This window comes from Choristoneura fumiferana, chromosome 11 (genome assembly GCF_025370935.1).
Source record: "Choristoneura fumiferana chromosome 11, NRCan_CFum_1, whole genome shotgun sequence".
NCBI lineage: Eukaryota > Metazoa > Arthropoda > Insecta > Lepidoptera > Tortricidae > Choristoneura > Choristoneura fumiferana.
The window spans coordinates 3,591,276-3,607,514 of NC_133482.1; the positions used below are offsets into that span (position 1 = coordinate 3,591,276).

The 16,239-nt window shown below is 34.3% G+C and overlaps 1 protein-coding gene across 1 annotated transcript in view; it reads left to right on the forward strand.

Moving 5' to 3' along the window:
- pxb (putative Hedgehog signaling attenuator pxb) overlaps positions 1-16,239 on the forward strand; it is a 214,062-nt gene that overhangs the window by 52,979 nt on the left and 144,844 nt on the right. The window lies entirely within an intron of this gene.

Consider the following 16,239-nt stretch of genomic DNA (forward strand, 5'->3'; position numbering starts at 1 on the left):
CCCGCTTAACACTCAATCAAATAGAAAATAATGCGATAAATCAGAAACGCGACTCGCACATATGTGCCGGTGATGAGTGGGAACATTCAGGGTTTAATTACGAAGACATCCGACTCGAGGAAAGGATTCTCAGTGTGTATTTCAACGGTCTAATTGAGAACAAATGTCTGCTAAACTTTTTGTTTGCGCTGCTCACTGAAATTGAAGAAAACAGTTTTTTCAAGTTTTTATTTAGTCTGTTGTTTATGTGTTGGTTTGTTTATGTCCAAATTTAATCCACTTTCTGTAGGTAGTCGGATTACTTTGATTGGTATACTTTATGTATGTAGATTGGATGACAATGCAATTATCGTCAATAAGAAGTACAGTCAGAAAGATAGCTTGTTTTCAAAATTTTCTTTTGACTTATTAAACAAATAGGGTGAAGTGAGCTCCATCAATCATGATGACATTGATCACTTATGATACCAGATAAATGCATTGCTAGCCTAGTAGACGGCTAACAAAGAATACAGTCTACTGCACGGAAGTGTAGAGATGACCGTTAATCTGCAAAAGCACAAAATAGGAAATCGTGGGGGACTGAGGACGCGCGGGGCTGGGTACACGTGGCGAACGTAAGCCCTGATTGGCACATGCAGAAAGTAACGGTCAAAACTACACTTCTGTGCCGCCGACTGTACCTTATGAGTCAGTAATTTGAACACAACAGTGCCAAACACTTCTACTGGATTTAGTATAGCAAAAGTAATTAATTTTGTTAAGAAAAGGACGCTGCTAAAAAAACTGTCGCTGAAATTTTAGTTGCTTCACTGAGCAACTAGGTTTCTCTTTGCAATCTTTTATTTTCATTTGCAATATTAGTGGGTGTATTTACTTGACCAACTAACAATGTTCGGATTGACTCGATGTTTCATATGAATAATGTAAAAGCTTGTAAGTATGTAGATAATAAGGCAAGTACCTACCTACAGTTATTAAAAATAACCATCCGATTTTCACGTGAAATTTGGCCAATTATGTCTTAAAAATTTGGTACGTGTTTAAAGCACCAATGACAAAGCATTTGTAAAATAAAATTCATCATCATCATCCCAGCCAATATACGTCCCACTGCTGGGCACAGGCCTCCTATCAGAACAAGAGGGCTTGGGCCATAGTTCCCACGCAGGCCCAGTGCGGATTGGGAACTTCACACGCACCATTGAATTGCTTCGCAGGTTTGTGCAGGTTTCCTCACGATGTTTTCCTTCACCGCATAGCTCGTGGTAAATTTCAAATGTAATTCCGCACATGAATTTCGAAAAACTCAGAGGTGCGAGCCGGGGTTTGAACCCACGACCCTCTGCTTGAGAGGCGATAGGTCAAACCATTAGGCCACCACGAAATTATGATCAACGTAAAACTATATCTTATAAAAGAACATATTTATACGGTACAAAAAATCTTTTAAGATACTATATTTACCTGAATCTTTATTTTGTACTTAAGTATCTTCCTTTTGTTGAAGTAGACACTTAGAAAGATAGGTTATTTATTTTGACAGATTCTATATTCAACACAAAGTAAAAAGGGCAAGACTCTTGATTTTGTCAAATACCTGTTTTGTTAGTGAATTCAGTCTAGGAATATTTTCCAAGAATTCGCGATAAATGTAAAAGAAAATGAAAGAGAAATTGTTGATTACGATTGAATATCACATCATGTTCCTAGGAAGATGATCCGGAATGGTATTAGGTAGGTATTTGCAAGTCTTTTTGTAGGCTTAGATTTTGCTTGATTTATTTTCAAAATAGTTCATTTCGTAATGGAGGGCTTAGTAATTGTACTGAAGACTTTAACTAAAGATATCTTATTGAGATGAAATGTCTGTTATAGTATATTAATAGGTATGTATAATATAATCTTTGTCAAGGATTAGATTAGGGAATTATACACATAGGGATTAGGTCTACATATATTATTTCAACAATACTTGCCTTTTACTATACCAGGTGGGCCCTTTAACCGGTGCAAATAACTTAAAACTATCTACGTTACTTACTCACATCGATCGGAACAAAAACCTGTAGTAGCAAAATCTATGGGATACTTCCCGTTGACAAAAACTATTAAATTTGGCACGAACTAAGGCCGCACTGAAACATTCCGAAAATAACCTGCAAGGATAATAAGAATTTTACAAACCTATTTATGTCTTGTTTTAAATTTATACGGAACCCATAGTACGACAGTCCGAGTCACACTTAGCCGGTGTTTTTAACATCTGTAGGGGCTTCCAGTCATTGTATTAAAACGTCGAAACATAAATCTCCTGGGCACATCCAATAAGAAGATTTTATCTTACATCAACGCACGCGCAATAAGAAACCTGATTAACATAACAATGGACTTAATTGCACCGGCCGATACAACTTATATTAAAATGTTGAATTTAATTTAAACAGTAAATTTGATTATTTAAACTATATGCATGGTAATAGAGTAATCATGACTGACGATTGTGTATGTATGAAAATGTGAATGATAAATTGGATGTTTTAATGAAAATGGACTTCGAAATTGACTTGAATGCATGTGTTTTTTGATGGATTTTTATATCTCGGACTAAATAAAGTACCAACGAGAAATAATATATTATGTCATGAGACATGACATGAGAGAAAGAAACGCGATACTAATAATGACGTATCAGACAAAGACGAAGCACATCTCGTCTCGTTGGCTTTGCTTTAGTTATATCATATATTTACTGTTTTAAAAGAAAGGAAAAATGCTAGGTCTATAACCAGAGTTATTGGTCAGGTCAGTCAATCGATCAGTCAGTCGATAGTTACAGGTATTAAAACAAATTTACCTGAGCTCTCCTGTAATTTTGTCTTATCCCAATCCATGAAAATCTATAGTTTCACCGTTTAAGATATTATCTCTCATAGTTTCATCTCATGATAGAACTAGATTAAAACGTGACACGTTTACCACGGTGTTGATCAAAGTAAATTACAATGTATCTCGCTGGCATCCAAGTAGGTAGGTACAAGACAATTGTATACTTCCCAAACCGGTGTAATTATTTACTTATTCCATCCTCTTTTAATATGTTAATAAGGTACGCTTTCCATGGTTTTAGAGTTCCTTTACAACTTAAGATTTGAGTTTCAGTGAAAAATTCTGAACACTATTCTGCGCGTTACTTTCCGCTACGATTATAATTATCGCAAAAAAAATCTATTTCTTTGCAACAAGTATTAGTATTTGGAGGTTCAAATATTTTTTTGCAGGCTTATCTTATTCCAATTAATTAATAAATAGAACAAATTCTTTCTTTCTAAATTACATTGTACTCATATTTAAATTTAAAGTTGTCAATGACAACGACAATAAAGTACTTGACTTGTGACAAAGAAAAAGTTTTCGGGTGCCTTGGGTAGGTATGCTGTCAAGTCAACTAACCCGACAGAAAACATTGATCGCCAATAGTAGCTTTTAGTGTTATCCATTGTAACTGCCATAAGTAGACGTAAGATTCTACATCTGTTTTTCTGATATTATTTGTTTTATTTTTAAGTGATAAAAATTTGATAACTTTAGTATTTTTAACAGAACCCGTTATTGTTTTGAAAATATTATCATTCTCCAGCACTGCCGGTTCATATCCTTACTTAACAGTCTTAATGACGATCTCGACTTAAAGTAATCGTCGGTCGTGTACCTCATAATTAGCGTGTGGAATATAAGTATCTTCATGCAGTATCAATAAGTTCCTTGAGTAATGCCTGTTTGTTAAGCTGACTTGGGGGCATTGGGTTTGTTTAATACGCCAATAATTAGCTTAATGGAAAAAAGTTATAAATGATATCGCGCAATATTTCGCGGAGGTCTTCATTAATAAAAGCTAAAGATGAAACCCCCCCTTTCAGAAATGTAGAAGCTCGGGTCAGTTTTTTGTAGTGTTAACGCAAGTGAAGACAATATTATTATGAATGCATTTGTTATTTTTAGCGAGACGAAAACAAAAAGGCATCAAATTTAGTATTCTCAACATCAACAGTGCGACTATTACAGTAATAATGTAAAGGATGACAAAAAACAGAAGAACGCGGGATCATTGTTTTTGAAACCTGTTCCGAATGATTCTTTAGAATGCCGTTGGCGAGTACTGATGAGAGCCTGGTCTTATTCTTGACTTTTATCGTCAAGTAGAAATACTTTAAACACGAGTTTAATCGCGATCGCGTTGTCAATAATATTGTACAACGGCTGTTAAATTCTGGCGCTCTGTTATTTGCCATTGGCAATAAAAATGTATTCAAAGTTAACACATAAACACTTATTGGCGTTATTTTATTTGGGTCGTATTTTTCATTCAATAACATGGTATCTGTAATTTGAAATTAATTTGTTATTTATTCAGAAAGTTCCGCTTTTAATTGCAGTTACTACATTTTTAATATGGGTAGGTTTAATTTCCATTAAAATGTCTTGGTCGAGGACTCAGCTTATTAAACTTTGCCAGCTCACATGCAGACCGTATTTCCTATTTCGATTAAAACCGCACAATTCGGACGACGCGGAACTAGTTTGAGAAGGAATTAAGTTTTCAATCCAAGTTTAGAAATATAAATTTAAATGCTAGAACAAATAGGGCACACGTTAAGCAAGACAACTTATTTTGAGGTAAGGCTATAGTGTTTATGAAAAATAATTGCAAAAGTTGAAACAGTTTCATTAATGCACTTGATTAAGATTTATTGTTTTATGGCAAGCTCAAACAAAGTGATGCAGCTTAAGACGAGGCACCTTATTCTAAAGATAGTTTCTGCCATTTATTTTGTCCTACGAAATTTTACGTGGCACTATGGCCATAAGTATAAAACGGATCATAAAATAAACTAAGCTACTTAGACTAACCTACCAATTTTAAAAATAAACAGCATTATTATCTTAATTAAATGTAACGTAGTATGAATTAGTAAAGTATTTTTTTTATTTCAATTTCTAATTAATTTCACGAGATGTTCAACTCCTTATTTCTACAACAGCAAAAAAATTGGTGAATCTTTTTTACGTCAATGCATTCTCAATTCATCTCACTTAACGAACTTAATTTAACATATTCTCATTAACATTGTAATAGAATTAAATATGAAGAGACAACTCCAAAAAAACGAAGTAAATTCTAGATAATGAAATGCCAACACATTCACTTATGATACGTGAACAAACAATAAATGCACGAGTTAAAACAGTAACTCTATTTGAATAAGACAATTAAGTTCTGTAGTCACTCTTGACTCAGTGCCAACCTAATGACCTCTGCTCCCAAAACGTCAAAATCTTAATTATTATTCGTAACATCATAATCATTCGAATTGTGAGTATTCACTCAACTAAGGCATCGATACCTTACGACCAATATAACATGACCTTTCTCATCGCCCGCTCTCTTAATAACATTAGAGTAGTAACCGCGATTTCGTACAAAGCCCCCTACATTTAGAAATCTCTGTAAATTGGTCATCGATAAATTATAACGTTACCCTCACTGCAAGACTAGTTTACTTGTTCTAACCACCCGCTGAGCGCTATGTGAGGCATCAGTACACTCAGCAAAAACTTAATGGTGCTACGGACGATTAAAATCTACACCATTATCGTCTTTATCATCCATGACCGTGCTGTCATTGTTGCGTGCAACAGTTTCAAACTTTGGATTACTTAGGTTCCCTCGTGTACATCTCATGCCGTTTCATTACAATCCTTAAATCATTTATCATACTTTACATTGCTATAATTTATTCATAAAGCAGATCTTGTTTTATTCGTTCGTTTTACATGGTGTTCTCGGATTTCTCAATACGTGATACCATTACCTGTGTAGAGTCCTCTCTTTGAATTATTATAGTTTTATTACCGGTAACAATATTTTACGCGTCGCCAAGTACGACCTGTAATGGGAAACCGTTACTTTATTTATGATTCTGCTGATAGGGTTATGAATCCTCTGTCGTTACAAAGGTATGGATTATTAAAAAAATTATATCTACATCGTCAAAGTATCGGATATCAGGCAGTTAATTTTGATGATTTTAAAAATTTATATCCCCTTAAAAAGCTGTATCGTATGAAATATCATAAAAGCTACCGGCGACGGTGTAGTAAGTTCCTCATTTGAAACTTTTTATTACATAGCTGAAATAATTAACAGTACCTCATAAAATCCATACTAATATTATAAATGCGAAAGTGTGTGTGTTTGCATGTATGTTTGTCCGTCTTTCACGTCGAAACGGAGTAACGGATCGACGTGATTTTTGGTATAGAGATAGTTTATGGGCCAGAGAGTGACATAGGTTACTTTTTATTCCGAAAAAATGCACAGTTCCCGAGGGAACAGCGCGCGATAACCGAATTCTACGCGGGCGAAAGCTAGTAAAGTAAGTATTTTTAAGACTGATCAATTTTTTTTAGATACCGAGGAGCATAGTAATTATAGTAATACCTGACTTGCCAAAAGTGAACCCGTCAAACATTTCTAGTTAATATCATCATCCGAGAATTTCCTAGCATCTGAGAGACCACCTCAACTTCCCAGCACATATCTCTAACACCATGTATGTAAATGGGACTAAATGAGATCCAATAGATCTCCCTGTCGTAGGTTTATTAGTGTGGCGGTGATAAACTGTTATTAATTCACTAGCATCATCAGGCACCTGGACGTAAATGTCTCGTCGCATTAGCTCTGATTACTCGTGAATTAATTTAAGACGGTTGCATTGATGTCGAAATGTGAAGAAGGCAAATCTTGTTAACTTGCAAGTTGAAAGTAAGTGTTAAATTCAATAAAAAAATCTCAACAAATTAGTGGCCAGACAATGCTAAATATTTAACCACCGTAAGCTTTATAATATACCCCACCAGTTATTCGTAAGGTTTCGTGCTATTTCTTTTTTGATAAAAAATAATTGGTGTAAATTGAAGACTATAGATACGTATAATACTAAGTAACATAGGTGTGTTAAGTAGTTTGTAAATACTAAAACATACATTGAGATTGAAGTGTACCTACTTGTTGGTAATTTAGAAAAATTAGAGAATAAACAAACTATTCAAGTGATTTTTAATTGATAGAAAGTAAGCAGTAAATTTTTTTATTACAGCGATTTAGAAAAATAATGTCGTACAAAGATTTAAAAGATACATATTGTAAAGGCATACATAGCACTAATAATGTTTAATCCCCTGAGCATACTACATATGATAATCTCCTAGTAAAAGAACATGAAGGCAATAAAGTTGCGTATTTTTATAGCGAACCCTCTTATTATAAAGGCGGTGGATTAACGAAATAAATTCATGCGCAATCACGGCCTCATACAAACATTTATGTTTATGGAAGCACATCAAAAGGCGAATGGCACTTGAAAATAAAAAGTCCGTACTAAAATTATGACCTGTGTCTATTACCATTGAGGTAAAAATGCAATTATTTTGTTAAAAAAAATCCGGTTACTTTTTCTAGATAACCATTAGACGCTGGTTGTTTTTTATGGTATAGGGGCAAACGATGATGGTAAGCGATTACCGTCGCCCATGGACACCTGCAACACCAGAAGAGTCACAAGTGCGTTGCCGGCCTTTAAGGTAGGAGTACGCTCTTGAAAACTTGAAGGTCGTATCGGTCCGGGAATACCGCAGGCGATAGTTCATTCCAGAGTTTTGCTGTGCGAGGCAGGAAATTTCTGGAAAAACGCACAGTAGAGGACCGCCAACCATCTAAATGGTGTGGATGGAAGTGTTGTGATTTCAACGTAAAAGTTGTTAATAAAGTATAAAAAGCACTGAAACTTTATTTCCTTTTTGGAGGTCCATGCCGATGAACTAAAACCTTAGTAATCAAGAGTCATTGCAAGATAAATGTTTGTAGTCTAAAATGGTTAAGACAAAACAATACAAAAAAAGCGGCCAAGTGCGAGTCGGGGTCGCCCATGAAGGGTTCCGTAGCAGCAAGTAACATTATAAAAAAGTTACCTTTACTTTACGATTTATGACGTATTAAAAAAAAAACTACTTACTAGCTCTCTTTCAAACCAATTTTCGATGAAAGTTATGTACCATATATTTTTTTTAGTTTTATCATTCTCTTATTTTAGAAGTTACAGGGGGGGGCGGGACACACATTTTACCACTTTGGAAGTGTCTCTCGTGCAAACTATTCAGTATACAAAATAAAATATTAAAAACCTCAATATCATTTTTGAAGACCTATTCATAGATACCCCACAAGTTTGATGAAAAAAAATGTTTGAGTTTCAGTTCTAAGTATGGGGAACCCCCAATTTTTTTTTCTATTTTTGTATTAAAATCTTAATGCGGTTCACAGAATACATCTACTTACCAAGTTTCAACAGTATAGTTCTTATAGTTTCGAAAAAAGTGGCTGTGACATATGGACGGACAGACAGACAGACATGACGAATCCATAAGGTTTCCGTTTTTTGCCATTTGGCTACGGAACCCTATAAACCTACCAAGTATACATTGTTTTGTACAGTACCCATAAAATCACAAATAAAAGAGATATTCAACAAAGTAGGTTAAAATAATACAGTATTATGCAGTGGATATTCTCTCAAGTTTTATTTGCATTCCTGCTGGTCATACTCTGTATTATTTCATAGCCTTTTAGTCCAGATATGGAAATGGACTTGGCCGACTGACAATCGCGCAATAAGAATTTTAGCAAACTTCCGTGGGAAATTGTGTTTGTTCGTCCAACTGCATACAACATAACCTGTAAAATATTACATCAGTTCCCTGTTTACTTTTTCTGGGCTGGAGCTTTTCCTTATTTACGAATTTAGTGAGTTTTTGGTTGCAACTTAGATTAACACTTATATTTTTGTTACATTTTATAAATCAAAATCTACGTTAAAATATCTGTATTCAGTTTAGGCTAAGCTCTTATTCATAAACCAAAACAATGTAATATTAGGCAATCATCGCGTCAGTCCAACTTCTTTTACAATATTGCAAAATTCCATTAATAGTGTTTTGTGCATTCTATAATGCACCGAAAGTTTTAAGTGTCTGATGCTCTAATTGCCTTTATAAATTATCATCATTATACTCACTAATACACTCGTAGCTGTTCAATTACTAAATATCGTTTTGTCCGTTGTTCACAACAATTTATAATATCACCAATCAAACCGAATTGATTCCACATTGATCCCATTAACACAGGTGTAAAATTGCTTTTTTCATTCAATACGTAATATTTCTTGGTGTTATTTATAGTTAACATCAATTAACCCTTGTCCAAGACTAAGATTTACATATTAATATATTTCGGACCCATAAATAACGGCCGTTGGATTATCGTTTTTTTAACGGTTCAGAGCGAGGTGGAAATTTAAGTCAGTTTCAATTAATAATTTAAAGGTTCTTATAGTACCAGTTTTAAGTTTTTTTTGTCCATCTTGTTAATGAACTGTCAGTTTTTACATCACGTCCAATTTGAAATTAGTCATAATCATAACTACGTCTTATAAATACTGACCCATATCAAAGCTTCAAGTTAATCGAGTGTTAAATCGGATTTTAAAATGAATACTGTAGAAAACATTGTTTGTTTTGAACTCGGACTGTTCAGCACAATGTTGATTGCAGAATAAAATGCTTAATGCAGAACGTGCACATGTTTTTCAATTTAATTTTAGCAAGGCTACAAAGTTCGGCCACCCTATTCCGTGTTAACAGAGCAATAATTGGTCCCGGATTGTTTCCAAACTCCCAACTATTCCATAACAAAAACCACCAAACTCAGTATATTCGATTGAAACCTTTGACCAAAAACAAACTCCGAACAAAGCAGCCGACAAATGTCTTAATTCCACGAATCCAATACGAATGGCTAACAATTTGTCGAGCTCGTTGGCTTGATATCTAAATTAGTATGGAGACAGGCCTATCCTTTTTTCTCTCGTCCTTCTGCAAGCTTGACGTCTCAATTAATTTTGTGTAATTTCAAAGATCTGGATCGCTAACGACTCATTTCTGAATGAAATGACGCTCGGCTCGGCGCGGCAATTTTCGAGTATTTGGTTTATTAATACACGCTACAGTAAGATGTTATAATCACCTTGCGTCGATGCCGTTTTTAATTAAGTTTTTTCTTCTTTTATGTGTAAGCTGGGTCGATTAAACATCCTCTTGTTAATACGAGTATCTGTAACCATTTCAAGATTACCACGTACAGTTAACCAACTTGATTACTAGGCCAACTATAGGACCTTACCACAGTAAATAATTTTGATTTATCTATAGCAATGCTTATTGGATGACGTAAAATGTCACAATGACAAAGTTTTGCGGTGGGTTGGTTGACTGTACGTAGATAAGCGTTATTTTTCCAAAGTTCTTTAGAGCAGTAGTTCTTTAAAGCAGTTCTTTAGAGGTACACTGTCGAATTTTAAACTTATAATATCTCTAGCTTTCATACTAACAACAGTGTTTAATTAAATAAAATCCAGGAAAAATGTAAAAAAACTTCGCCGCAAAATATACTTTGTCAAAAATTAATGCAAAATAATACAATTTGGCCAAGAGCTTTCTCCAGGCCGAGTCGGAGGTTGTAAAAACTCTAGCTTTTCTAGCCATGCGAAAGGACTTTATTTATTTTAGTGCCTAATTTAAATAAGACAGGACTTAAAGCTCTTCGGTGACTTTGTTGTGATTCGTAAACAAATTAGCTTTAACAAAAGGATAATATTTTACGTGCCTTCAAAGACCTGCATTATCATAATGGACAATGGAAAATTTGAATTTGATGCTTATAAAGGAAGGAAAAGTTGATTGAAAATTAACGTTTCGATTATAACTAATGACATAAAACTATAGTTGAAGACTAATGTTTCGTAATTTAGGAAGAGAATCCCTTGAAGCGTTTAAAAATGCCTGAGAAAATATTAACAAAAAAGCGAACAATTCATCATAATAGTGCCAGGCAATTACGGTCAGAAGCGTTAATGACTGGGATCCATTAATCCACGGGAAACTTGTTTTGAACCTACAAGACTTATAGTGATTTCGATAATAATCTTGTTTTAATAATTACTGTCTTATTTTTCTTCTTACAATCTTGATAAGTCTATTTGTATGTTATTTTTCTTAGTCGCCGCTAGACTTAATTTGGTTGGCTGACAACTCTTTCAAGAATGCTTAATTCGTGTGATTACTCTTGCTTATGTTATCTGACATAGGATCGCGTGCGTTTCTAGGAAATGCTCTTTAGTTCACTTTTAATATGTTTTTCTCCTCTTATTTAGTGTTGTGAGAACAATAGTATCGATTTCTGGTATAGAAACGGGAACAATTAAAATCTAATGAGATTTTGGGTCAATGGGTTTGATTGGGTCAATCTAGGAATTAGTTTTCCCTTTAAAGTAATTTTATTAATCTAGTTTTTTGGGAAAATTAATATGTCCACCAAAAAATTATTTCGAGCACTAATCCTTCTTGCTAAAGAAGAAACTGATTGCCAAAAAACAAATATCTATAAACAATACAGTAAAAAAGTCTTATAGTTATTATAATTCAATAATCATTATTAATTAAAAAGGTTACTTTTATAAAAAATGATCATCAAATAGGTATAGGCGTGAAAATTTAAACGCTGAGTTGGCTATTTTGATGGGTTAGGTTAGGTTACATTTGCGTCAAGACGTGAACTAACGGGGCTTCGTTGACTCAGTATTATAAATTACTGTTTTGGTTTAAAATAGAAATGTATTTACAATGGTAATTTTAAATTAAAAGGTGGTCACAACTTTGGTGGTCATTTGACATTTTTGAGCTAGCAAGTTAGTTGGGTGTTTTATTTCTAAATGATCCGAGCAAATTGTAAGTACCAAATTGAACTTTAAAATGTTTTTGAATTTTGGTGATCATTAATTAATTTTGATGGTATTTTTTAAAATATTATATTATATTCGTTGATCAGTTAAATACTAAACTTTACTCAATATGAACATAATTATGTGGGGCTCTTACTTTTTTCTGCAACTAAACAATTTTATTTTTAAGTACCTAAGCATTTCAAATCCTAATAGCAGTTTATACATTCAAAGGCATTTCAACAAAAGCATTCCTTTGTCACTGTAAAAATCTTGACGAATTAATTAACAAACATTATAATATATTTAACAGATTCAAAAACGGCTTCGTTTCGAACAGGGGCCTACCGTGCTCAGTAATAAATATTAATCACTTGCCTGTATTTAAACGCTTCCTGCTACTGTTGGTATAGGATACCGAGTTTTGCTCGACCTGTTTTGTCGTTTTTTGTCGTGACACGAAATGATTTAGTTGCATTAAATGAAGTGTGTACATTTCATTCCTTGGTTAACTAGAAAAACTTCAGTGGCCCTTTTTGTATTTAGGGTGAAATCATAGCTTAACAAATTTTGAATTTTAATCTGGTAAACTTTTGCTGAACTAAGAGGTTTATATTTTTTGTTTAGCTTTTGCTTGGAATTGTCAATCAGTTCTCTCAGGATTTTTTGTGTTTCTCATCAAAGTTATTCAGACTGTTTTTTATAGTTTACGAACCCCCACTTCCGAGTTATGTTTCCAAGTAAACACAGTGTATAAATAAAATTAGCGGCCATTTTGTTTAAGCTCGTTACAGCTCGACGCACGCCACTGGCCCTCGTAATTACGATGTTGGGCTGGACGTGTGTGTAACAGCCCTAACCACGCGAATAAAACACACCCATGTGTGCGAGAAACACATGCGTACGCGCATAGGCAAGTGTGGGTGACTGAATATGTAGTAGTATGTCGGCGTTTTTGAATTGTTCTTTGCTTGTCTACATTAATTGCTATATACCTTACGACCGCGGGCTCTGCCCCAACTTTTTGTTCGCTTTTATTGAACATCTTAATAATCATGCTTGATAAGATTACAAGCAAGCTTGTAGCTGGCTAGTGGCCAAATGTTTTGAATTCGATGTTTAATGATTTTGTGATTGTTATCGCTTTTCGATTATAGGGCGTGTTTGTGAACGTGAAATATGGTGCGCCAAATATTGGTGGAGCGCTTAACGAATGCTTAAAGCAACGTTTAAATGGTTTGTTCTTTACCAATATTCGATACATTAATGAGCTCATGAGTTTCATGGGTGGCAACTTTAATGTTGATTTTGTAGTGCTGGTGTGTGTATCTTCTTAATTACTGAGATACAATCGTCTTAGTATTAATATAGTATAGTCAGTAACAATTACGTGCATCTTTTTTGTAATGAACGTTAAAATCAAATCGTTCAAATCTAATTTCTAAACTAATTTTGTGTAGGTTTCTGTACTCGATTTTCTCTTGCCAACTTATCACCGAGGTTTGAAATTAAAAGATAAATTTGGTGGTTTTCCTAGAATTTTATTTTTTCATTATGTATGATTATTGCAGCTCCGACGTCATTCGACGTGTGTCTTTAAGACAATATTGAGATATTTTATTTGTTTTTATGTTAACGCCATCTATCGTTGAATGCGTAAACAATTGTTAGACAATAACTACGCCTAAAGTCAACGTGACCTGTAAATTAAAACGTAAGTAGTTAGCTCACGCAGCCCGATTTTTTTTTCTGGCTCGTGTTGTCACGTTTAGGCTTTTAAATATTGTCCACAGAGCCACGGCACGTCGAACGGAATCAACCGTGAAACAATGTTTTATTTGGTCGAACTTCAAACATTCCTAACGTGAAAATAACCACATAATAGACCTTTTTACTGCAATACATTTACTGCTGGATTGTATAAGTAGAGCAGTAGCGCGTTCGTTTTAGTGCCAGTTTATTTGTACTTCAGATCTAATGGTTTACTTAGACGTGAGTTTAAATCTTGACGAATACAGTTTCAATTGAGTCTTTTATGTACACGGATTTTATTAACGACATTGGTATATGAGTTGTAGGTACCTGCAATTGCTGGGCTTCCACATGACACACGTAGCTTACTGATGCCCACGGTTTTGCCCGTAGCAAACTAAAAAGTACACTACTTTATAGTAACCCTGTATGATTTTAACTAAAAACTAGCCGTAACCCGCAACTCTGTCCGCGAAGAATTCGTTTATCGCTGTCCCGTGGGAATTATCCTATTTTCCGGGAAAAAAAACTATCCTATGTCGTTCCCGGGGACTCAAACTATCTGTATGCTTACCGAACTTTCGCGTTTATAATTTAGTAGGAAGTAAGTCAGGCCAATTTTTAAACCCCCGACGCATAAAGAGGGGTGTTATAAGTTTGATCGCTAAGTGTGTCTGTATGTCTGTGTGTCTGTCTGTCTGTCTGTCTGTGGTACCGTAGCTCTTAAACGGGTCGACCGATTTAAATGCGTTTTTTTTTTCTATTTAAAATTAGGTTTTCTAGCGATGGTTCTTAGACATGTTTCATCAAAATCGGTTTAGCCGTCTTTGAGATATTGAATTTTAAAGTAAGAAAGTCGAGGATTTTCCAACTTTTTGTTGGTTAGATTATGAAGTGTATCTGTATGTTTACGTCTATTACTTTAAGATTTGGGTTGTCTATTGTCAGGCAGTCACTAAAGGTATTGTTTTCTAGATGTATCGACGACCAACTCTTGCCTGCTACTTTTGCTGCGTCCCGTGGAAGCTTCGCGATTTCCTAGGACAAAAAGAAGCCGTTAATCTAAAATAGTGTGCGTAGATTTCAGTCCATTTGCCATTATGTTCAAAATGAGTATTTACTTTATATCAACGATGACGGATATTTTTATAGCATTAAAAGACGGAGAATAAATTACTTTAATTTTGATATTATCATGATAGTAAGTAACTATATTTATTTAGGACTTTTAATTATTGTTATAATTTTTTATTGTTTTATTTTTTAGATTTTTATTGTATTTTTATTTTATACTTAATTGACGTAGGTGTAATTTGTATCATTATTAAATTAATCTCCATGCAATAAAATATTTGCACGCCTGCATGCTGGCCGAATACACTGTTAAAAATCACAAAATAAGACCTTCCTGTACTGTCTGCAAATAGATACATTTAACGTTGTTTTTTGACGAGAAATGAATAAAGTGTCCCCATTTAGAATTATTACTCGTAAGTCAACAAATAATTAAATCGTGCAAACTAGCAACACTGGCAACTAACCGCAACAAAATTGTACAAATCCCAGCTTGAGTCAAAGCCACCGGCTCAAACTGGAACATCCCAGTAGCTGTATCCAGTCACGACCGCACACTCTGGCTTTTTACTGTTTATTCTTTTTCTTATTCTTCTTTCTTGTTGGTTTTGTGAAGAATGTAAAGGAATTGACGACTCCATCTGAATCCGTCACGGTTCCGATGACTACGCGACTTTTTTCCGCTACGCAAGCTTCACTGGATATGCAACCTTAACTTAATACAGACAAGGGTTGTTTGGAATGTTAAGCTAGTGCAAACCTTTAGATTATAATGACTTATTTACGTTAGGCTTTGCCTCTGTCGTTTGCTATCGATGTTAAATACGGTTTTTATGTTAGTTTGATTTCTGTTTTAGTGTTTAGATATTACTTTTAAAGTATTGTTGCTTTTAAGCGGTTTTACGTTTCTATATTAATCAAGTGCGGGTCAGACGCGCACCCCGAAGTTTCGCACAATTTGGAAAGGTATATACGCATATATAATAAACGCAATAAACAGCTGTATCATCTAGAGCTAGTAGAGCCCTGTTTTTATTCAAAACTGATAAAATCGTTTTTAAATAAATAAATATCACGGGACAATTCACACCAATTGACCTAGTCCCAAGTAAGCTTAGCAAAGCTTGTTATGTAACTAAGCAACGGATAATATAATATAATAGATAGATACATACTTAAATACATAGTAACACCCAAGACCCGAGAACAAACATTCGTATTTTTCATACAAATATTCTTCCCCGACACGGGAATCGAACCGGACCTCAAGCTTCGCAGTCAGGTTCTCTAACCACGTGCCATCTGTCGTATATCTTTGTAATGTACTTTATACATCTCATTATCCTTTTATGTTTTAACTTCATGTTGTTTTACGTACAATAAAGAGTTACAATACAATACTGTACGTTATGAGACTGTTTTTAATTAAATTTATTTTTATTATTTGTTTTTGTAGCGGCATAAACAGTTGTCTATCTATTTCGTTTCTTGAGATACACGTTATCCGATAAGG